Genomic DNA, 24,547 nt, shown 5'->3' with positions numbered 1-24,547 from the left:
GGGGAGCAATCTGGACGGTTCTGCCAGGGGCGCAAGATCACCTAGCTACAGCTCTGACCGCGATTTGTTCCAGTTTAGGATCTGGCCCATGTAATGCTTATATTGGCCATAATATTTAAAGACCTTTGTGGTTTCTTCAAAAGGTTCACAACATTCAGGCCCCTGACCTGCCCCCACCAGTACCATTACATACTTTTCAAAGTTCATTCATCTCTGAAACATCTGAAGCCTAACTTTTTCCCATTTATAATATACTGTCTTTGTTGATAACTTTTTCCCCTAGTAATTCCATTATCGCAAATCACAGGGTTGCCAAATATTCAAGGATCAGGAGATCACAAGTTGACAAGTAGCAGATGTACATAAGAGGTTTTAAATGACATACATTTATCCCCCTCATCATTCCTGTCTCCTCCCCCCAACAACAACAAAAAATGTACCTATATTCACAAAGCCAGACGTAATTTGTACAAGGGGGTGTGGAGGGGGGGGGAATCTTTCCCGCTGCACCCACCATTTGGACCATTTTTTATTCGCAGAAGAATCAAGAAAAAAATTAAAAAGGAGAATTCTAAGAGGTTTCATGCAAGCTGTTTCTGTTTAAGGACAGAAGTTTTCTGCTGAAATGCGAAGCATAATTGGGATGTCTTTGAGTGCAGCAAAAGCTGTAGGCAAACCAAACAGTTTCTTTGTAATACCACCACTGTAGGCTTGTTTGAAACACTATAGCATCTTCAGACTATAATTATCGCCTTTGTTGTTTTGTGGATTCAAAAGATAATAGAAGCTGTTTGTAAAAATTTACACACCACCAACATATCGCATAGGAAACAGAGACACAGCGGCATGGACCAAATATCCTTCTTTACAAAAAGCCCCCAAACCCTGGACTATTTGATTAAGATACATGGCCGGAGGGGTGGGGGGGGTGGGATCAGAAGCATCACATAGTATTTGGAGACAGAATCAAGTAAAAAGGCTTCAACTTACCTTGTTAAGTTTTGCTAACCACAGAACAGATCCCACTAGCTCTGTGAGTCTCTGGCTATATTGCCTCAGTTGCAGTTACCTGCACGGTCCTAGAATGACAGCGAGAAAATATGAACAGAACACAATATATAAACAATGAGCAGTGGGAGAAAACAGATTCCTTAGCTGTGGTGTACATGAATCTGCCCTCCTTTCCACCTCTTCAAAGACAAACCGTTCCATCCAGTCCCTTCCACAGATGGATTGACAGCCGGATACGTACATCTGTGTGTATCTGTTGCACAGGTGTTACAGATTGCATTTGCCAGCTAGACAACCGGTAACTAGATTGCGTGAGGGCAGGGGGAAAAGATCACCTACAGTTGTTTGACAGAAAGAGAGAGGGTAGCCCTCACGGTGTTAATTTATCGGTTTACTCGTCTTCGCCACCTTGCTGTTTGGCTTCACCCTTTGAGGTGCAAAGAGAGGCAGATGTGGTATCTGGCAGGCTTTCAATATATATCTCCCTCCACCCCCCTCTCTCCTTAAGGTACACATAGGAGATTTCAGAGAGGAAAGTCTTATTTCCACCAGAAAGAACACAGCCGTTGGAATTAAAGATGCCCTTTGAACACAGAGAGGAATGCCGGCAATGTTTATGAGGGAAAACAATGACTGCTTTTGATACCTTTGTTTCAAATTAAAGGAGTCATGGTGGTCTACATACTACACATGATATAAATAAGTTTCTGTCAGTAATCAAGTACACTGTGTTTGTCTGAGCATTATGAAACAGTCGTTTAAGGTTCTTTGTCTGTACCTCTGCCCATGGGATTATGCAATCTGTATCATTCATAACTCCATGAGCACGCACACACACAAACACATAGAATATTGTGTCATAGGGGCTTAGGATGCAAGGGGAAAAAACCCTACTGTTCTTAATATAGTGGGTTTTTTTCCAGGACAGGCACACAGTTCTTTGAAAGAGAAGTGTTCGCTAGCATATTCTTTATACTTCCAACTTGTAATTTTCCAAAACTTAAGAGTTTCAATCACACAGCCTGGAGCTAGGGCCTAACCTACCTAGGTTGGTCATTTGTGAAAGATTAGGCCTAAGCCTTTGACTGAACTCAGATCAGCTGATGAAACAGAGTAAACAGAGCATAAGGAGAAGGAACAGATATGTAACATAGATCCTTGTGTTATCTTCTAGTCAACTTTTGCATACTACATAAGAAAAAGCTCCGTGTAATTTTAAAGACAACATTTTATTCCATCAACGAAAGTCAGCACACTTACAGATCCGACTCTGCTAGTTACACAGCAGTAAATTTATTTAATATTGAGTCTTCTTCCTGTTGTTGTCATTTCCATTTTTGTACTACATAAGCTTATGCCATCCCTTTCCTTTATCCTAACAACCATCTTGTGTATTCGTTAGGCTAAGAAATAGTGACTGGACTAATGTCACCCCATATGTTTTACAATATAGACCACACAGAGTCGAATCATTGGTCCATCTATTGCAGGGATGGGGAGCCTGTGACCCTCCAAATGTTGCTGGCCTACAACTCCCATCAGCCCCAGCCAGCATGGCCAGTGCTCAGAGATTATGGGAGTTGTAGTCCTGGGACATCTGGGAGGTTACAGCCTCCCTGTCCCTCTTCTATTGTCTGCACTGACCTGCAGGAGTCCGTCTCCAGACCTGCCTGTACACTGAACCTGGGAGCTTTGTGTGCTCTGTTGCTGAGGTTCCTTTTATATATCTGAATGGGGATTTGAATCTGGCTCTCTCCTGTCGTAGTCTGACACTCTAGTTTACTACATCATGTTGTTTTACATTCCAGGCACTGAGGAAACAGTCAGGGTCATGTATATTAGACCAGGCTATGGATATCTACAAACTGAATGCAAAACTCCCCCAAAGTGAGTGGTTTGCAACCACTTCCCGTAGGTGTTAAATGACAAGGGCACGTCATGCCCAATGAATTCAGAGAGAGACATTTTCAATGACAGGCACTTGAGATGAAGGTCATTTACCTTTGAGCTGAAAGTCCACTTGCAGGTTGACTGCTATGTAATCTGTCTCTCTCTTTTTAGAACCCCTTAATTCAGAGTGTTACAATTTTCCTGATGACACTTAGCTTGGAGATGGGCACGGCAGAACTGGCAGGCTGGAAGATTGCCTAATGTGCTGTGACTGATGTGTAATCAAAGTTAGCCACCGGTGCACATGTCTAAACTGGGAGGGGGTGAATATGACACCTTTCAATGTAGCTGCCATGACATCTGGCTGCTCTGCAAACACTTTTATAAAGGTGCAGGGTAGGTTTTGATAGGTGAGATCCATGGAGGTCACCTGTGACCAGCTTGCTGGAAAACAGCCACTAAACATTAGCATCTGTGCACTCTGGACTTCAGGATGTTCTCATCTTATCAATGATGCTGAATTGCGACCTGCTGGCCATTTCACTTCCTCAGCACATCCACCTTTCAACTGGTGAAATGGATTGCTGTTTGTTCCATTTTAAGTAGGTCATGCCTTCAGTCTATCATAGATGTTTCCATGTTGTTTTGCCCAGTATGCTGTCCAGGCAACTTGTGACCCATTCTACCAAGGAAGGCTTTCTAGGTGTTGCTGAACTACAACTCCCATCATCCTTGCTGACTGGGGCTGACAGCAACATCTGGAAGGCTATGGGTTCCCCAATCCTCCCTTCAGTCAACAAAGCCCACCAGCCATGTATGGTGGTCTAACAGATGCCTAAGAAGCCTTTTGCTCTTTTGCAGGCAATAATAACCGCAGGTTAATAGAGTCCCTTTGGGGAATGGGCTGGTTCAGCTATGTGGGTCTTAACATGCAGGAATTACGCTGTGCGGATTCCCCCGATATTATTATTATTCAAAAACAAATTTGTGTGACATTTAATGCCGAAACAAACTTCCATCGAAGCAGTTCAAAATGATAAAAAGCCAGTTACACAAATATTAAAAAATAAACATCCATAGTTAAAAATGCACAATACACAAAAATTAAAAAAAAAACCCTCCCGAAAACATTTTAAAATATGGACATCCATAGTTAAAATACACAGCACAAGAATCCCATTAATACAACACAGAACTTAAAACAGAAGACTCAGGTTAAAATACCTGATAACGTTTCTGAGCCAGTAAGTCAGAATAATGTGAAATTAGGCAAAGCAGTGAGGAGCCTGGGAAGTCTGGCTGCTGGTTCAGACCAAAGGGCCACCTAAGTCGAGCCTCCTGGTTCCCACAGTAGCCAAGAGCAGAAGCCTCCAGGAAGCCCACAAGCTGTGTATGAAGGGCCTCCATCAGTGTTGCTCCCCCAGCAACTGGCATACACATGGAGGTTCATCTGAGCCACAATGTCTAATAGCCAATAAATGCTACTCCATGAAAACACCAGTGTCCTGTTTGAAGCAATATCATCACTGAAAGTGTACGTAACTCTTATCTTCTTGTAGTAAAGTGTAGAAAGGTGGAGTGTAATTTTCTTGTTTTTTCTCCTCCTTTCTCCCCTTTTGTTTTTTTAGGGGGGAGGCAAAACCTGTCATGTTGTGTGTATATGTGCGCTGCTGCTTGGCACATGAGACGAAAACCTAACTGTCAACAAAAGGTGTTTTGTTTTGTCACCCACAGCTGCTCTCATCCTTCTGGCAGGCTCCAAACTTATCACAGTTTCCTTCCCCATTATCAGAACCTTTACTCTCTTCTGCAGTTACCCTTGGTGCTATTTTGGAATCTCACTCATCATAAGGCATTTGCATTTAAGTGCTTGGGGCTTAGGGAAGAAAACAGTGTTGCTCTAGCCTAAACATCAGGTTTGAAATACCTGCCGTCTACGATATAAGGAGCTATTTTCTACTGGAAGATAAGGAGCTAGGAGACAAATCAGACCGTTGCATCTGTTGTGCAATAGCTCCTAAGGTTAGCTAGCTCTTCTAGCCCCAACAGGACAGAATTTACCCAGCACTTCTGCTTTGCTTTAAGGGTGGTGCTGTGGTCTAAACCACAGAGCCTAGGACTTGCCGATCAGAAGGTTGGCGGTTTGAATCCCTGTGATGGGGTGAGCTCTGGTTGCTCGGTCCCTGCTCCTGCCAACCTAGCAGTTCGAAAGCACGTCAAAGTGCAAGTAGATCAATAGGTACCACTCCGGCGGGAAGGTAAACAGCGTTTCCGCGTGCTGCTCTGGTTTGCCAGAAGTGGCTTAGTCATGCTGGCCACATGACCCAGAAGCTGTACGCCGGCTCCCTCGGCCAATAAAGTGAGATGAGCGCCGCAACCCTAGAGTCGGCCACGACTGGACCTAATGGTCAGGGGTCCCTTTACCCTTTTATACATATGTTCCTTCCCTCAACCCTAGTGTGGGTTTATGGGATAATTGTCATGCTCACATTTCTGTAGGCCTCTTAAAAGGAATCCTTTACTCTTTAATAAGGTGTGTATATATCCTAGAAATTGCTCTAGAGAGACAAGGGCAGAAATTGGTCCCAACTTTGTATCCTGGATTTTTAAACTAGAAAATGCAAGGGGTTGAACCTGCACAGGGCTTAAAAACAGCAAGGGGAGATAACTTTCTCCTCTAGCACTCATGTCCTGCTTAGTTTTTGCTTTTTTACACCATCAATTTATCACTTAGGCCACTTCAGTGTTACCAGCCTTTTGAAGTCTCAATACATAGTATTCTCTTGAAATGTAACTACCCTACAGGTTCACCCCCTATATCAGGCTAGATTGATCTATATCATGACAATTTAATCAATTTTCCAATGGTGCTTCCAAGTGGAGGCATTGCTACAGCACACCAGGATGGAGAAGTGGAGGTGGAGGAGGAGGAGGAGGAGGAGGAGGAGGAGGAGGAGGAGGAGGAGGAGGAGAGGTCAGCCCAGAGTGAAACAGCTGGAAGAGTCAATCCAGGGCTCTTGCCTGTGTGTTTCCATTACATTCAGACTTAAAACTAGGTTATTCCTATGGGACAGAATATAGCTGAAATTTAATTCTTTAAAAAGTAAGTTAGCTTTGTAAACCATTTAAAAGAAAATATCTGTTTTTATCCACTCTGTCCTATATACATTTCCTGTTCTAAACTCACTTGCAGTGAAAAAGAGAGTAAGGACTGACCAACTGTTTTCGTTTAGGAATTCAGAAGTAATTCCTATGTTTCCAAGGATTATGAGTATGGGTCTTTTAATGTTGCTTCCTCTGGCATGTTTTGGGTGATTGCTTCTGATGTTACTTTAAAAACTTGCATTTTAAAAAAAGTACACAAACAGGTTGTAGTTTGATCGAAAAATCATCAGCAATAGGTTCTACTGCAAATGCAGACTTCAGGTAAGTTTCATGTGTGCATTTTGCATACCTTTTCTCTCAGGTTAGAAATATACATGTGTGAATGTAGATACCATCATGTCTGCATACTGCACTTGTAGAAATCTCCCCTGAAGGTGCTTTTCGTAGCTGGTGTAAAATGGTGTGTGCTTATTGACCAGTTATTGACATTCACCAGTAAAGAATAATTTCAGACATTAGCTTGCAACAAATCCACGTTTGCCACTGAGTATGCCAGGTGTTCTTCAACAAGTGTACCTGTGGCACATAAATATTGCTGTAGATTTGGGGTAAACCCTAGAAATTAATAAATGCCAGGTTTTGATAGGGGAATGAATTATTAAAACATAAACTGCAGGGCTGTTCCAGACTAGGAATTCCTGGGCTGAGTTATGCAGATCAGCCTGGCCAAGCTAGAGTAGTTAATAGGATTTTAAAGTGCAACTTAAAAAAACTTTGCTATGATTGGAGTCCCTACAATCTACAGACGAAGCTGATTAGGCAAAAGGATTTCCCTCAGCAGGAACCCTCTTCCTTCAGAAATCTTTGTGCAATGAGTTCCCTAGGAGTCCTTCCTGTTACCATCTTCACAGCCTAAAGAGGTCACTCTGCTGTCTCCTAAGCCAGAGGTGGAGCTAGCTGTTCCAGCACCCGGAGCAGAGCACATGCTGTGCACCCAGGGGCAAGGCCAGTATCCCAGGGGGTGGGGCAAGCATCCCAGACGATGAACCGCCCATGGGTGGAGCAAGCCGCGCATGGGGGGTGGAGCAATCTGCCCATGGTAGGCTGCTTACTGGGGGGGGGGGGAGCCGCACCACTTTGCCAGCAGCCTTCCTCCCTTCCCTCTTCCTTTTGACAGCTTGGGGGAGGCTTCCCCCCCTCCCAGCCTGGGAGCAGGGGTCAACGCCTGTGACTCCCAAGCCTCCCCTGAGCTGTCAAAATGAAGGGGGAAGGGGGGAAGGCCATCGGCAAGGTGGCACAGCTCCACCCTAATCGCTTGGGGTAGGCTTGGGAGTTGTGGGCAGGTGGTGCACAAAATGTCACCCCCTCAGTGATGTCACCCCCTCAGTGATGAACCACCCCCACCGCATCCCCTTCCACCGCCCCTGTCCTAAGCCACCATTTCAGAACCCGAAACAGAGCCAAGATCTGCCCAGCACTACCTGAGCCAACATCTGACAAATTAGGCAAGGCTTATTTAAAGCACAACAGACTTTCTCAGGAATGATGTTTATCTACCTTCAGGGGTTGCAGACCTTTGTCTGATTTTCTTGGATGCTCGTGTTTTGTCTGAAACGCCACTTGGCCCACTTGAGCTCTCCAAGTTCCTTCTCCCTGGCAGAAACTAGATGAGATGGTGGTGCGAGAACATAGACAAAATACTCTGAATCCCACAGAACATAGTGAGACTTACTTCCAAGTGCACAGTGCACTCATCTCTGAGATGAAGTCCATTTGAGCTCAGGATGATATGACTCACAAACTTCTCCCTAAGCCTGGTTGACGATTTACATTTTGGCATGGTTGGAGTCCATTGAAGTCTAAGCTTCTTTCATATATGCCTTAACTGGCATGAGGCTACTTTAAATGCGCAAGTGGGACCTTAGAGAAATACCACCTATTGGAAACTATAAGGCTATGGCAATGTGTTGACTAAAGTACTTGTTAGATTCAAGCTACATCTTCTATGGAGGCACGATCATGCAGAACTATGTAAAACAGTATTTCCATCTATTAGAACATCTGATTTTCAAATGTTGCTCAAATAGTTTTAGCCCAGCACATTTAAATACTAGTCATCCACGACAATATGAGTTTATTTTGCTATCCATGGTACACATGTCTCATGAGAAACTAGGTTGCAAACTCCATGCCTCTCCCACCCCACCCCAATCCCTTACTTTGGAGGTAATTGAAATAATCTTCTTGCTGTTGTCTCCACTATTGCATTTCCCTTTCCTTTCGCCTCAGGAATTTGGAAAATCTTAGGCTGAAGTTTGGTTGCTTACAGATTTCTCAAGACCTTGATATGAAACTGGATGCCCAAGACACTAAAGTTAATTCCAGTATTGTTGGAGGCAAGCCTTTTATTTATTTAGTGGCAACAAAAAACTCCACGCAGTTCAGAGTACAATCCATCACTGGCACTGTCATACTAAAGTCCGTTCCTCCCACACATAGGCACATCACCTCAAGTCCTCTCTCAAGTCCATAAATTCTTTACCAATTCAAGGAGAGAAGCCATAGATATCTCTCTCAGTCCAAGACCAACAACCAGTTCTTCCCTGGATATAATGATATAAGCACAGGCATCTGGCGGTCGTTCCATGGGGGACCAAACACAATATTTTCTGTTATACAGTTAGTCACCTGAGGCACCAGATGCCTACTTGTTTTGTATCTGAGAGTGTGTGTTCAGGTCCCCTTACTACAGAGCCACCTGTGCAACCTATTTAGCACACAACAGTGATTCCTGCTGCCACTTGAACACAACTACATGCCCATCCAGACTGAAAATAACTCTGCCAGGAAAAAGATTAGTCAACCTTAGCATGACCCTTTCACTTGCCACAATAACATTTGCAGCCTGGTTTTTCTCCCAGCTTGAATGTGTAATCACTTGTGCAGTTACAGTGTCTAAATTAAAACCTATTTGGATTTATCATCAGCAAAGTACTATCATCTGAGATTTTAATCTGTATTTTTATTTGTACTTTACAGCTGCACAAGTGTCTTAAGAAGTATCTGGGTGCTTGTGAGCAAGCCCTGAAAAGGCTGCAAAATGCGTGTCAAGGTTCCTGTAGTCAACAGCAAAAAGATCCTAAGTTACGCAAAGGAAGGAAGGAAAGTGAGCTTCTCTAGAATAAAAGATTCAAATGGCACCTGCTACTTGGAATAAATACACACCAGGCAAATTGGATTGACTGTCCTCATTTGCTGGTGGATAACCCGAAGTACTGTGGCAGCAGAACCAATAAACTGAAACTGGCACAGGGACAAATAGAGGAAGATGCCTTCAGCCTGGTTTGGCTCCCCTTTATCACATGCACAGCCCACCAAGACAAGAATCCGCCAACAGCATACGAATCAACCTGGCTAATCTCATTCAAAAACACACACACACCCGACTCGCACACGAAAACAAAGTTTACCACAGCCAATCACAAACAAACACACCTTAAGCCAACCCCAACCTCTCTCACCACCAAAGGAATACAAGAGAATAGTAAAGAGAACCCGCACAAGCGATGCTGACACAAAACCCCACACATACACTAAGTAGAACAGAAGCACTGCCCCCCACCCCACTTCCACTCACCATGCCCCCTCCACCTCTTTCCCCCTTTTCTTCTTAATGTAACACTAATGTCTCAACAAATGAAACTGATCTGTAGAAAATGTAACTTGAAAAAAAAATAGATTGCACATACTTTTGTAAACCAAGAGATCTTTAATAAAAATATGTTTGTTTGTTGTTGTTTTTAAAAAGTAGAGCAGAGGTATAGAACACTATAACCTTGTATCAATTCCTAGCTCTTAACATTCAGAATTCAACCCTTCATTAAATTTATATGCTTCCTTTAAGAACATAAGACCATAGCTGTCAACTTTTCCCTTTTGTTGTGATGAATCCTATTCGGAATAAGGGAATTTCCCTTTTAAAAAGGGAAACATTGACAGCTATGCATAAGACGCACCTGCTAGATCAGGTCAACTGCCTGTCTCCTCATCCAGCATGTTGTCCCAGAGGCCAACTAGATGCCTGTGGGGAACCAAAAGCAGAACCCAAGGGCAAGAGCACTCTTGCCTTCTAAAGTTTCAAGCATTACTGACTCATTTCCCTCAAGATCTCAAGTCAGTGTACACCAGGCATAAGCAAACTTGGCCCTCCAGATGTTTTGGGACTACAACTCCCATCATCCCTGACCACTGGTCCTGTTAGCTAGGGATGATGGGAGTTGTAGTCCCAAAACATCTGGAGGGCAGAGTTTGCCTATGCCTGGTGTATAAGGTCATCCCCCCCAACACCTCATACTGGTCAGTTTGACAAATTCTTCTAACATTCGTTGCCAACAGTATTGTAGAAGACACAAGATTCTTGGAAGTGTACTCTGGGTCATTATCCTACATGCACATCCCTGAGAATAAATTCCATGGAATTAACTTCTTTGAGTAAATGTACATAGAACAGGACTGTTGACTTGGCACAGTTCTTCAGTATTTGAACGTGACTAAAGAGTGCACATGATGAGCGGGGAGAAAACCAATTCCATGCCTTTGTCCTCAACTTCCCAAAGTCAGAATCCATCTAGAATTCCCCTCTTCCCCCCAATGTTGGCTGTTTGGTCGGATCTAATAGTCTTCAAACACCAGAAAAGAAGAGTCAGGTTTTTCGCTCCTCAAATGATACTTACAAGGCCATTCTCTCTCCCTCTTTAGTTTAAAAATGAGGTTGATAATGATAATGTTCCTCCCATAGAGAATCTCCTACTTTTTAATGATACCCAGAGTTTCCCCTTTACATAAATGACTAAATCCTCACAGAATCTCTGTCTTGATTAGCACTCCTGCTAGTAAAATTTCACATACTAAATCAGCACCAGCTGTAGCAAGAAAGAATGAAAAGGCAAGTGTAAATGTTCCATATGCCCTACCAAATCGGCATCTGTGTCAGTAACCCTGTGTTCCTTAAACAATTGTATACATACATTCTCCTAAGTGTTGTTGCTCACAGGATTTTGCAAGTGAAATTCCTTTCTGGTGCTATACCACTGAGATGTTAAAACTAAGGGGGGGGGGAGCTTATATTTCCCTTCCTATATCAAAGCCACGTGGAGCCAAATGAAATAGAATTATCTGGAGTTTACTGTACCTTATCCCGACAGCCACTCAGTGTAACACGTCATAAGCATGATCACATAAGGCCGAGAGTTATTTAGTAACACCATGTTGGAAATGTATTTAGTAATGCAACAGAAAGTGTATATTTTAAAGATAAGAAGATCCAAATTAAATAATCTGAAATACAATGATGAAAAGCATGTGCTATATACTACAGCAAGAGGCAGCAAACCTGTGGTCTTCCAGATATTGCTGGACTGCATCCCTACATCCCTGACTATTGGCCATGTTGGTCGAGGCTGAAGGGAGTTAAAGTCCAACACTATCCGGAAGGCCACAGGCCCTCCACCTCTGGACCATGGCTTTTGCTGACCTGGTCGTAGTTCTGCATGCCTTAGTCACATCTAGTTTGGATGGTCACAGCACTTTGACATGGAGCGGTCTCTGAAGATTCAGAAACTTCAGCCAGCACAAAATGCTGTTTCAAGCGCTCTTGAAGCAGGTTAACTCTGCTGCAGAATCACCTGCACTGGCTATTGGTTTGTTTCCAGGTGCAATTGAATGTACCACTGAGGACCTAAACAATTTAAGAACAAGGTATCTAAACTAAGGACTGCCTGCATTTATATGAATCTGTCCATTCATTAATAATAATACTAATAAATTTTATTTATATCCTGCCCTCCCCAGCCGAAGCAGGGCTCAGGGCGGCTAACAACAATAAAACAGTACAAACATTAAGGTTATTTGGCAAGATCTTTTGTGAATTCTTCCATCACTGGCTTAGCAATTGTCTAAAATACACAAGAAAGCCTTTTCTGCTGTAAAATCCAAAATGTGGAACTCCCAGTCCAGGGAGTAGCCAATATAGAAGGTTTGCCTCAGGGGTAACTAATGTAGGGTTGGACTTCAATTCCCGTCATCCCTGACCATTGGTGAAGCTGGCTAGGGCTGATAGGAATTGTAGTTCAACAAGGGCACCATATTGCCTGCCCTTGGTCTAGCTTATTACACCGCTGACTGAAAGAGAGTTGCGTTTTTGCTGAGTTTTTAGTACTGCTTTAAACAGTTTTCATTTACTGGCTCATTATTGTTTTGGGTTGCTGTTGGCTTTCACTTTCACTTTGCTGTATATCTGATAGTTGTTGTTGTTGTTTACTCCAAACCAGTGGTATTATCTGTAAACCACCCTGAGCAAGTCCGTTAGAAACAAGAAAGGCAAGATATGCATCTCTTTAGTAAATAATGAAATACATAATCAACATCCCTACTCTTTCAAACTGTTTGTAGATAATGACAGACAAAAATGGAATTATTTACAGGATGCAGAATCCTGCTACGGACTTCATTGTGAAACTAAAATTATGTTTGGAGCAAAACTACCAAGTTAGTCTATTTCTCAAGCATGGGCAGAGTGAATTTGAATGCAAGCATTCCTCAAAAGAAAACAAAATGGTTGCATTTTTGCTTTATGAATGTGAAAGGTGAAGGCCTTTTATAACAATAGTTTACAGACAGGTAAGATTGTTCCTGCAGAAGAGAAGGGCTTTGAAACCTATCCCCAGATAGCCTTGGACAAGTCCCATAGACTTCAATAGGACTTTGCCATCTGATTTTGGCTGGTATGGTCTAGTGCAGAAATAGCCAGCTGGCAGCCCACACAGTGGATCTGGTCCCTGAAGCCATTTGATCTGGCCCATTGCAGGCCCACTGAGTTTTAATCCAAATGTATCGTCACTGTTACATTTGGATTAGTGTTGTTAAAGAATAGTGGACTCGTTGCAATCAGATTCAGTGAAATCCGACACCATGAAGGACAGGGAGATAACTTATTCAGCAGCAGTAGGAAAGATAGAAACAGGCCATAAATTTGATTTCCACAAGGGCTTTTTAAGTTACGTTTCCTTAGGCAAAGGTACTTGCTCAGGAGAAAGGTAAGGGTTGGGGGGTGGATTTAAGAAGAATGGTCAGGGATCTTGTTGCCACCCCTAGGATCTGCCACCTGATGCCATTGCCCCATTCTGTCTAATGGCAAGGCTGGTCCTAAAATGTGAAGTGAAAAATTTACATTTCCAGAAGTCTGGAATATAGTAGGAGCTTGGGTTACAGATGCTTCAGGTTACAGACTCCGCTAACCCAGAAATAGTACCTCGGGTTAAGAACTTTGCTTCCGGATGAGAACAGAAATGGTGTGATGGCAGTGCGGCGGCAGCAGGAGGCCCCATTAACCAAAGTGGTGCTTCAGGTTAAGAACAGTTTCAGGTTAAGAACGGACCTCCAGAACGAATTAATTCTTAACCTGAGGTACCACTGTATGTGATGGGCACACAGAAGGGGGATACCACATGCACTAACCATGTGTCACCAGCTGTTTGAAATTGTGTGTATCTGCTTAATGCTTTAGTACTACAAATAACAAAACAACACACCAGGGTCGACCCAAGAATGAAGCGGAATGAGAACACCATCTCAAGCGGTGGGTGAGTGGGTAAGAGTGGCGAATTAGCACGCACGCAGATCTGCTGCTCTCCTCATTCTTGATTGCCAGTCCTGCTTCTGGCACCACCTGCTTACCCAGTGAGGCAAATTGTTGCTGCTTCCCCCTCTCCCTCCCTTCCCAACTCAGAAAGGGCTAAGGGCATCTTGGTGCATAGTGAGGCATTCTAGAAATGGTGTCTAGGGAGAGTGCCTGTAACTACCATTGTGGCAAACTGTGGCAGCAGTGCACCCACCCTCCTGGCTACTGAGCTCAGAATGCCTTGGTCTAAGGAAGGACCCTATTCGTTCTGAACCCCAGGCCTACCTGATGGCAAGTCCCGCTGGTGAATACAGTATGGCAAGTCCAAAGTTCTGCAGTCAGGAAACATAGTCTATAGTAAACCCAAAGCAGAGTCCCATACAGGTCCTGGAACATTCAAGCCAAGGTCAATCAGCATGCACAGCTGAGCCAAAACTACACCTCAGCTCTGCTTTCCTTTGAATGCTGATTGCAGCATCTAGGCTTGACGAGTTATGTGACCCTCACCTGTCCTGAGCCTCCTTCCCTAGCTAATGAGCCCCACCTGGGCTGTGAGCTTTTGCCTGCTTCAGCCTCCCAGAGGATATCTCCTGCTGCTCCCTATGCCTCAGAGCCCCCTTGTTCATGGAGATGGGGGCCTCTCTGGCTCTGATGAGGGGTCCTGCTCTTCTGGTCCTAGCACACTTGACCTCCCACCCCACCCCCACACCATCATCAAGTCAGGCCTGCAAAAGATGGCCACACAAAAAGTGTACTCAGTTCAGAAAATACAAAGAGGCTCTTACTTTCACATGGGAACTGAAAATATGGATTTTTCAGAACTCCACAGTATTTATAAACATGCCCTGAAGACCACACACAGGCAGTGGGTCCTATATTGTACTCTCTCACCGAGTGGTAATACACAAAGCCATTATCCTATGTTGCTAAATTTAGTAATACAGTGTGCAAAGGACAAGATGCAGATGTGAAAACCCAATAGAAGAATATAGTTAGTAACAGTTAAGAGTTCCAAAATATATGGTGAATTTGAAAGTTCTTAAGAAAATAATAATATTTAACAAAGCTCCGACCTGTCCCCTGATCATTCTAGTTTTAATCTTTTTTTGCAAACTCTCTTTCCTCACCTTTTAAACATTTATTTCCACGTGGTTGGATCCAATATAAGTTACTTGCACTCAGTTCCAGCAGAAATCAGTGGGACAAACTATTCATGATTTCAGTGGGAACCAAGTTCCATTAATTTAGTCTGGATTCAGCACAACAAATGCTAATGAGAGACTGGAAATGTAGATAACTGCATATTTTTATTATTCTATTCTTTATTAAATTTATATACCACCATTCATCAGAAAACCACAGGGCAGTTTACATGAAGATCTCTGCGTGGAAGTCTTCAAGGGGCGGAATGTAAGCAGTACTAAGCTGTTCTGCACAAGCTGCATGCCTTGTGATCCAATCAATACACATTTGCTAAGAGACATTTTTGGACCAGGTTCTCAGAATTTTGCATCTCAGAACATTTTTATTTCACAAATCAGAAGGGAACTAGGAAAATCTATAAATGAGAATACAGAGTTTTATATATTTTAAATGTATCCCATCCCAATGTACTTGATGCTGTCCAACTCAATTTTTTCCAAATGACTTGGGTACATTTTGCTCCCATACCTTAGCTGTATTTATCTAATAAGCACTTTCTGACTACTAGTGTTGCAATAGCAGTTTTCACAGTAGTTTTGGTGTCAAATTGCCCTTTCCTCAGCAGGGATTGTTAAGCCTTTCTGTATTATACTTCCAACACACTCATGAGCTGGAGTTGGGAGATATAAGGTTTTCTTTGAAGTTTGCATTTCAGAACACACTGGGATGCAGAGGAGCTCCAATTCCACAGCAGTTAAACAATTCTGGCACAGAGGGACTAGGACTAAATAATGTACCAAATTTTCTAATTATGTCCTTGTAACATTTACTACACAATGTTAGGTGAAAGCAGATTCTAATCAATGTAAAGCTTCTTGTTTAAACAGGATATCTGGTGTGTGTTTTTTTTAAAATACCCTATCTGTTCTCTCAGGATTTTCCTAGAACAATCCATCAGAGGACTAAAGCTGTGAAAACTTTCAACCCACCCCCATTAAAAATAAATAAATCTATATATACCTGTAACTCAGAATAACACTATGCACATCTAATGAAGTGCACTGTTGTCCATGAAAGATTATGCCATAATAGCTTTATTGGTCTTTAAGGTACCACAAAATTCTTTGTTTTTTTGCTGTAACAGACTAACAGAGTTGCCTCTCTGGAAACTGTGAAAACTCCATGCTGTTTCAATGTGGTTTGTCCAAACGATCCATTCACCACAGGAGATATCTGGGGCATATGTACCTGGAACCCTACATTCAGTTAACCCTCTCATGATCAAGCTCAACACCTAAATAGGACTTCTGTTGATACTTGTGTGAAACAACTAGAGCCTGGTTCACTAAAAGGAGACTTTCTCATCTTGGACCCATTACTCTACTAGTCATCGCTATGACAACACCTCTACTTTCTTGTGTGAAATGTGAGATGTCTTCAAAATGCCTTTTAATGTGTTTTAGGTTCTTTAGAAGCAATTGTAATGAACATCAAAAGATCCTTCCGTTTTTTAAAAGCAAAGGTGTTGGAGATTGGTAACTGTTTTATTTTGTCCATGGAGTTTTCTTGGCAGGGATACTGGAGTGGCTTGCTGGTTCCTGCTCCAGGTGGATCACGTTTAGTCAAAACTTTCCACTATGACCTGACCGTCTTGGGTGGCCCTTCATGGCATAGCTCATAGCTTCTCTGAGTTATTCAAGACCCTTCGCCACGACAAGGCAGAGACATAACCTTGCCAAAAAAGGTCCGTATAGTTAAAGCTATGGTTTTCCCAGTAGTGATGTATGGAAGTGAGAACTGGACCATAAAGAAGGCTGATTGCCGAAGAATTGATGCTTTTGAATTATGGTGCTGGAGGAGACTCTTGAGAGTCCCATGGACTGCAAGAAGATCAAACCTATCCATTTCTTTAAGAAATTAGACCTGAGTGCTCACTGGAAGGACAGATCGTGAAGCTGAGGCTCCAGTACTTTGGCCACCTCAAGAGAAGAGAAGACTCCCTGGAAAAGACCCTGATGTTGGGAAAGATTGAGGGCACAAGGAGAAGGGGATAACAGAGGATGAGATGGTTGGACAGTGTTCTCGAAGCTACTAACATGAGTTTGACCAAACTGTGGGAGGCAGTGGAAGACAGGAGTGCCTGGCGTGCTCTGGTCCATGGGGTCACGAAGAGTTGGACACAACTAAACAACTGTTTTATTATTATTATTTTTAAGCCAAAGCCTGACAGCATTATCAGGCCCACCACTAGAATTCATTTTTCAAACCCTTTCCATCAGCATTGAATTCAAATCACAATAGCCATGTTGGAGCTGCATATCCCAGAAGTCCACACATCCTTGACTCTTATTCCAGAGCCAGTTTTCTTTTGAGGGCAGGCCTATGGCCAGGTCAATGCCTGCGTCTATTTCCTTGGCTGCTCTCACCCCCTTCCCCTTGGGCTCATGGGGGACTGAGGTATATGGAGGAGCAGCTGCAGCGAAGGCAGCTGAAGATTGCTCCAAATATTGGCCCCCACTGTAGTGTGGCAGACATTTACTTCATCCATTCCTCTTCCAGCCACTGAGTCCAGAACAAAGCAATATGCTCTTTGTGTACAGACACAATCTGATGCTTAAAATATACCGTGAGCCCTGTGGCATATTTATTCAACTGATTAATTTGATCCTAGGTATTTTACTCAAGTCGTGACACCTAGAAAGTCCTGTTGTCTAGAGATCATGGATCTCTCTTCCCTCCCCATTCCCTCTGTCTACCTGGATCCCTTTCTCTTTTCTTTTTGTCTTCCTTTCTCTCCTCATGCAGAGTTTCTCTTTATGTATTTCCTTCTTTACATTTTCACATGGCATTTCCTGGGGGGAAATTCTGGCTTAGGGTGTGGGTGAGGTGGCACATTGTTTTTCTGTCCCGTACGTTGACAAAGAAAAGAAAAGAAGAAGCAGTGAAATTCGGCCATTGACAATAAAACAGAATCTCTGCCCAACAAATAGCTCTGTAGTGTAATGTTTTGAAAAGGCTTCCAGACAATCCACTTCAGACAGAAGGATGAAACCCACAGGGAAGGCCAAGGGCCCTTTATAGACACTCAGAGGAAAGTGGAAAAATAAGATGTAACACCCTGAAGTTTGATAAGTACATCCTCAGTCACGGCCTTTTTAGGTGAGAATTTCCAGAGGAAGGCACTCAAAAGGACATTAAGATTCTCTTTAGGGGATTAATCACTGTTTTGGTTGTTACCTTTTGTTACAGCCATGACACCCAGTAACCCTTGTGGCTCAAGACAACAGATGTCCTTTTGTGCATCTGTTTTAAAGGGAAAATGTTTGCTTTCTCCTTAAAGCATTTATGGGTGCATTTTTTTTTATGAATACACACATGCGCACGCACGCATATGAGGGTATGTAATAACGTGCTAACCAGCTGTAAGATTAGTATGGTAACTAATTTGAGAAGGTGATGGACAGATTATAAATTTGATTACAGAAATTCTTTTTTCAAACGTCATTTCCTCCCTCCATCTATGCCTCATTTTGATGGAGAAGTGTATCCCCTTACACTAAAAAACAACAACAAAAAAACCCCACCAACCAACCTTAAGAGCATGTTATGAAAAATAACAAAGAATAGCTGAGAACTCTGAAAGTGAATGGCACTTCAGATGAAGTTTAGCAAATTAAGTCATTGACCTGCAGAGGAGATTAATACCAAACAAGGTGCCCCTTCTTCTGAAGTAATGAATATTCTTCAAACAGCAAGGGAGCACTGACTGCTGTTTGATGCTGATGACATTGAAAATTTAGGAGAAGAGAAATTCCATCATTTTTCATTTGTATGCAAATGTGCCTGTTCCAGAAATTAACCCCTGAACCCCATGTCAGTTTTCATCTGGAGGAATTCTCTCTTGCCAGCGCCACACAGAGCAGCCTTGTTGCTGTCCCGGGGTCACTGGGGCTTCCCCATGTAAAGCTAAACAAAACACATTAGGTGGGGGGGAGAAGCAGCAGTGGGATTGGGGGGTTAGTGAAAGGGACCAAACCAGAATGTCAGGCTTTGTTTACCCCTTCGCTCCCTCCCACACCGCCCATTAGAGCCATAGAAGCAGAGGCACCTTGTAAAATGCACTTTTCCAATGCAGGGCCCTGCATTCGAGCATAATTGAAATGCAAAAGGGGGCCCAGCCGTTCACAGCCACCACTAATCACTTCCACTAGTCTTAAGGTGAACCATGGGACAATATACAAATCCTATTGCTCTTCCTTTCAGGCAGGTCTTTGGCTGTTAGAAAAGTCCCTTTGTGTCTTAGCACCTTAGACAAATGCCACTATCTGCATGTGAAGGGGAAAGAGGTGATTGAGGGCCCCCCCCTTAAATTGATGTGGATTTAATTATGCTAATTTAGACAGCTGTAAAGCTCCCTCCCCTTCTTTCCTACAGTCGCATAAAGGGACCAGCAAATACAGGTGTCCTTCACTCCAGGCGTTTAATATTTAACCTCAGCAGTTTTTGTAAAGAGAAGGCAAATGCTTTGGTAATGGTTAACAAGCACAGACAGTTTCCTAAAGGCTTAATGGAGGGACTCTTAACATTTAATACTTCCTCATGACAACCTTAGAGGTCTCCCAGAAGGAAACACAAAGCAAAGGGGGCCCATCCCATCCCAGCATTGTATATAAAAAAATCTCCCAAATGTGAATTGGGCCTGAGTCTGCGAGCTAGGGTGGGGAGAGATACAGCAAACAGAACCCACTCACAGAACCAAATCAGGAGATGCAGAAGTTGGTACGCAATTGGAGTGACCATGCACACATCATCAAAAAGAAGGAGGGGGAGGATATATCACAAAAAGGACAGAACCTGATACAGTGTTGCATTGAAATTTGCATACCCTAATAATTTTGAAAGAATTACTATAATTGAAATAGAAACACAATCCATCTCACCATGAGGAAGACTGTAACCAGGCATCCTGTGTGTCTGCTCAGGTGCTAAATGTTGGTCAGGATAATCCAGATAGCCAAACAACAACAACCAGAAAGATAATATGGGCACAACCCCCCCTCCCACCCCCACCCCACAGAGTGTTTCTAAGTTGAACGAAAGGAAAACAGAGTAGTGTGCACTATTAAACAATAAAATACAGTATCATACAATACAGTTCACAGTACCTGACCCGGAAATAAAATATATACCGAAACTCAGTAACAGTGCAGACTGTGCAATAATGTCTGTCATCAAACAGGGGTCTGTGCTGCTACCCAAAACTGCCACACTAAAGATACTACATCTTTTAAGTACAGGTTACAGATAGGTAGCCGTGTTGGTCTGCCATAGTCAAAACTGGAAAGAAAATTTTTTTTTGTTACATCTTTTAAGATCTTTAAAATATCCCAACTGTTCTGTACAGACCAGCCTAACTCCTGTACATTCATGTAATCAATGGATACCAAATGGCAACAAATGGATCATTTTTCATTTGGCCTCCCAAAACCTGTAACACAAGTTTCCCCAATAATGCCATATTTCAAATCCTTTGATACCAGTCCTCCAGGTTTGTAAACTTATAATCCTTCCAGTGAGATGCTACTACTGCCTGTGCTGCCAATAAGAAGTAGAAAATTAGTTCTTTGTTATTTAAGTCCTTTTGTAGACCTTCAGCTTTCAGAGAGGCATTCTAGGCATGGGTTGGATATTCTGTTTCACAATCTGTGATATTTCAGGATAGAGTGCATCCCAACTGCTGGACTTCAGGACACTTCCTCCACATGCTGTGGTAGGTGCCAATATTCTGACAACTCCTCCAACACATGGGGGAAGAGCTCAGCCTCATAAAGCAAGTTTCCTAGGAGTCAAATCCTGATAGCTCTTTATTTTTAAACCGGACAGACTGTAAATCAGGATACATCACCATCCTTCTACATGCTTGGGCTGTGGCATTTCATTTACATTTTCCTCTACCCCCAAATCCTTTTTGTTGGTCTTATGCTAACTTGAGTTTTTTTAAAAAAAAATGGGTGAGGATTAAATAATCATGCAACCCTTTCACCAGATGCCAGTCTCCACATAGAATCAACTAACTCTATATTAACAGGATGTTGTTTTCATCATGGGAACTGGCTCCTCATTGTCAACGTAGTCCTATTAAAACAGTACTATCATATTTACCTCAAACAACACCAATAAACTGGTTTTGACAGGCTCACTTGAGGCCATACTGTACTATGCTTTTTGTTTAATATGGGAAAAGATGCCTGAAAGTGAATTTATGAAGGAGAAATAGCAGAAATAGATTTCCTTTTAAACTCCGTGGATACTGAAGTGGTCGCCTGGCCATCACTTGTATGAGCTCAAGCAAGTCACCCAAACACGTTGCCCTCATTCAGCAGTAAAACATGGAGTCCATATGCTGTATGCATTCTACCTCAGTAAAGCACATGATATACAAGCCATCTTCAACGCTGAGAGAATGAATGGTAAGTTGGCATTAAAATCCACCTTCCCTGTCCTCTAGAGAATGCAGCTCTGGTGTTTATAGAGAATTTATCCCAGAAAGTAGATCACTCTCACGCCCCTTACTTTTGTCATATAGGTCTTGTTCTGCCTTCCAAGTTCCATCCGCTTAAACACTAGACATTGTCTCCTTCCTTGCTGCCAGTATTACATTCTGCCATGGGAAATGCAGAATTGCTAACCTTGAACAAAACCTCAAGCTTCCATGTCTGCAGATTATTCCCACACAGGCAGAACTAATTCCACTTTTTCTCTTCTACAAAAAGAAAAGGTACTGCCACCTCCTAAACAGCACAATGGAGGATATGTTACAGCTATCCACTTAATTCCACATTTCTCAACACTAACTGAAAAAGCTCACTGTTGACAGCGTCAGTCATACATCACCTTACCTCTCACCAGAAGCCCCCAATGGACCCACTGCCTGTAGGCCCATATTGGGTTTGCAGAGCAGCTGAAGGGCCAAATGCCAATTAATCTGGAACATATTTTTTCCAGCACACAGCACCTGATTTCCTGGCTGGCTTCCTACTAGGTCGCCTTGGTTGTTATGGCAACTGGGAAACTGACGAGTTTGGTGTTGGGTCAGTTGTGTGTGTTTGCTAACTTGTTCTCTCAGATGCCATTTTCTTTGACAAACTCTTGTTCTCTATTATATTTCAGAATAACTTGATATCCATATGCAGGGCTTTGGGAGTTAGCCTTTATTTTAAGTCTTACATCCTATATTTTATCCTTGTGTTTTCCCCTGAAATGTTAGAGTTGGCCTTAGAACCAACCAAATCCTGGTATTTAGCCCAGAAATATATCATATTTCTTGTGCAGATCCAGATTTTATGAGTGCACAGGGTCCTTTTTAAAACAGGAACAGTCAATGTACAACACAACCAGGCTAAAGGTATAACTTCGGATTTTAACAGATTTCAGGAATTTTCTTGGAATTCTCTCTGTAGCCAGAGGCTGAAAGAAGCAAATGTTTATGCCGGAGGGGTGTGTGTGTGGTGTATGTGTGTGTTGTGTGGGAGTGTAAGTATAAGCTTTGGCTTCTCTAAATTTTTCTTTCAGTTACAGATTCGTTATTACATGATCCAAGATCCAAACAAAATAAAACCAACAAGTAAAATATCATAACATACAAACTGCATTAAAGCTGGTTGTAATATGATAGGGATTGCAAGTGCTAGTGAAATATGGCTTTATTTGGTATTCGTAATATCTGTTTTGTTGTATCAAGTCAGTTTTTGTTGTGTAGGCTTTTGGAAGGTTTCGGCTGGGAGGTGGAGCCTCAATTCTAGCCTCACACAGGGTGCCATATTACCAAGGTCCAGCCCTGCTCTGTGTACCAGCCAGTCTGTGCTTTAAAAGCAGCAAAAGGAACTCCATCCCACCCCACATTTCTTACACTTCTCTCTTGGGAGAAGCTCATTCAATGGTGGCATGGCATCCTCTGTTGTGGCACCCCATTTTTTTCATTTCAAATATGTCAGGCACCAACATTGTTGATATTTTGGAATCTAGTTGAAAAATGTACCTGTTTACCTAGGCTTTCAGGGCTTGTAAGGAGTGGTTGCTGTAGCCTTCTCCTCTATTTAGCTCTTTATTTCTCCTCTATTTAGCTGTCTTTGTTTGCTGTAATTTTTAAGAATTATTTTGTTTGTTTGTTTGTTTCATTTTACCAACAATAATTTATTTTATGTTATACCCCATCCTGGTATTATAACCGATGAAGGGCGGACTAGATATCTTTTAAATAAATGAATAGGAAAATGTAGCTATTGCAAAATATCTATTTGTTGGCTTCTTTAACTTCAGCAAAACAAAAGTTTTAGTGCAAAGTGTTCCAGTTTTGTGTACTGAGTCTGGAGAGGGAGCAAAAAAAAGCATCTGTTCTTTATGTTCTGCTCACAATTTATGCTCAATATCCAGGTGTAGTTGCGGACTTATATGTGCAATAAAGTTCAAGATGCTAAAACACTGTTTAGACCAGAAACATTATAAGAAGCTGATTCCAACTGGGAGTGTTTGGAGTACCAAATGGATAGCTCTGTAACCTGCTAAATATATAGCACAACTTCCTTAAGCCACAAACAACTGATGATGATAGACAGTCCTGCTGTAATAATGGTCAACCTGCTGTGTGCTGCTTACCTTCCCCAAAGCACTTATTAACTAATTAATCCCCACAACAACTTCATGAGGTAGATAGGTAAGCATTATTATCCCATTAGGTAAGTATTAAGCTCGGTTATCCCACTAAATAAGTATTAAGGCCTCCCATTTTGCTGGGGATACTGAGGACAACAGGTTAAGTTACTTACCAAAGAAGCTGGTAACAAGAAAGCTGAGAATAGAACTCCCTCTCCCAGGCTTCAGTCTCTCTCCAAGCTCGATAAGGTCATTACCTGGACTTTATTGTAATATGCATGCAGCAAAGAACACAAGCAGCTACAACTTGCACCCTGGAGGTGTTTCACCAAATGTCACCACTGGTCATCAAATGGGGTTATATGATGAACTGTGTAACAGCTGTTCCTCTGAAGATATTAAAGCAAAATAGCAATGCTTTAACAAGATCATTTTACAGGCAAGGCGAAAACAGAGTTACACTTTCAAAGCATAATTTTCTATTCTATTTACATCTTATTTATTTAATCAAAAACTTTCTCACAGGGGGTGCAGTATATGCACTTTTGGTTTTTTTAACCTAACACTGGTGTGTGTCCTCCTAAGGCAGGGGTCAGCAAACTTTTTCAGCAGGGGGCCGGTCCACCGTCCCTCAGACCTTGTGGGGAGGTGGCCGAACTATATTTTGAAGGAAAAAAAAGAATGCATTCCTATGCATTCCACAAATAACCTAGAGATGCATTTTAAATAAAAGCACACATTCTACTTATGTAAAAACACCAGGCAGGCCCCACAAATAACCCAGAGATGCATTTTAAATAAAAGGACACTTTCTACTCATATAAAAACACGCTGATTCCCAGACGGTCCGCGGGCCGGATTTAGAAGGCGATTCGGCCAGATCTGGCCCCCAGGGCCTTAGTTTGCCTACCCATGTCCTAAGGGAACCAGTGCCTATTAATATAAGGTTACAAAAAAAAATTCAAAGAATCCAGGGACACTTTTTTTTTGAAAAGAGAAAAAAAAGTTATTTTAAAAAGTTGTTGTTGTTTTTTAAAAAAAGAAGTAATATATTCACTTCTGTGGTCT

General features: G+C 42.4%; 1 protein-coding gene across 1 annotated transcript in view; it reads right to left on the bottom strand.

The window, feature by feature from the left end:
- Positions 1-990: 990 nt before the first annotated feature.
- The window catches only part of GTDC1 (glycosyltransferase like domain containing 1), a gene marked incomplete at its 3' end in the record, with an annotated part of 248,619 nt that continues 225,062 nt past the window's right edge, over positions 991-24,547 (bottom strand). Inside the window, exon 10 of the transcript XR_014540988.1 lies at positions 991-1,079. The remainder of the gene's footprint in view (positions 1,080-24,547) is intronic.

Source organism: Podarcis filfolensis (genome assembly GCF_964270895.1).
Source record: "Podarcis filfolensis genome assembly, chromosome: 1".
In the NCBI taxonomy this organism is placed as follows: domain Eukaryota; kingdom Metazoa; phylum Chordata; class Lepidosauria; order Squamata; family Lacertidae; genus Podarcis; species Podarcis filfolensis.
This window is presented reverse-complemented; position numbering and strand designations above follow the sequence as displayed.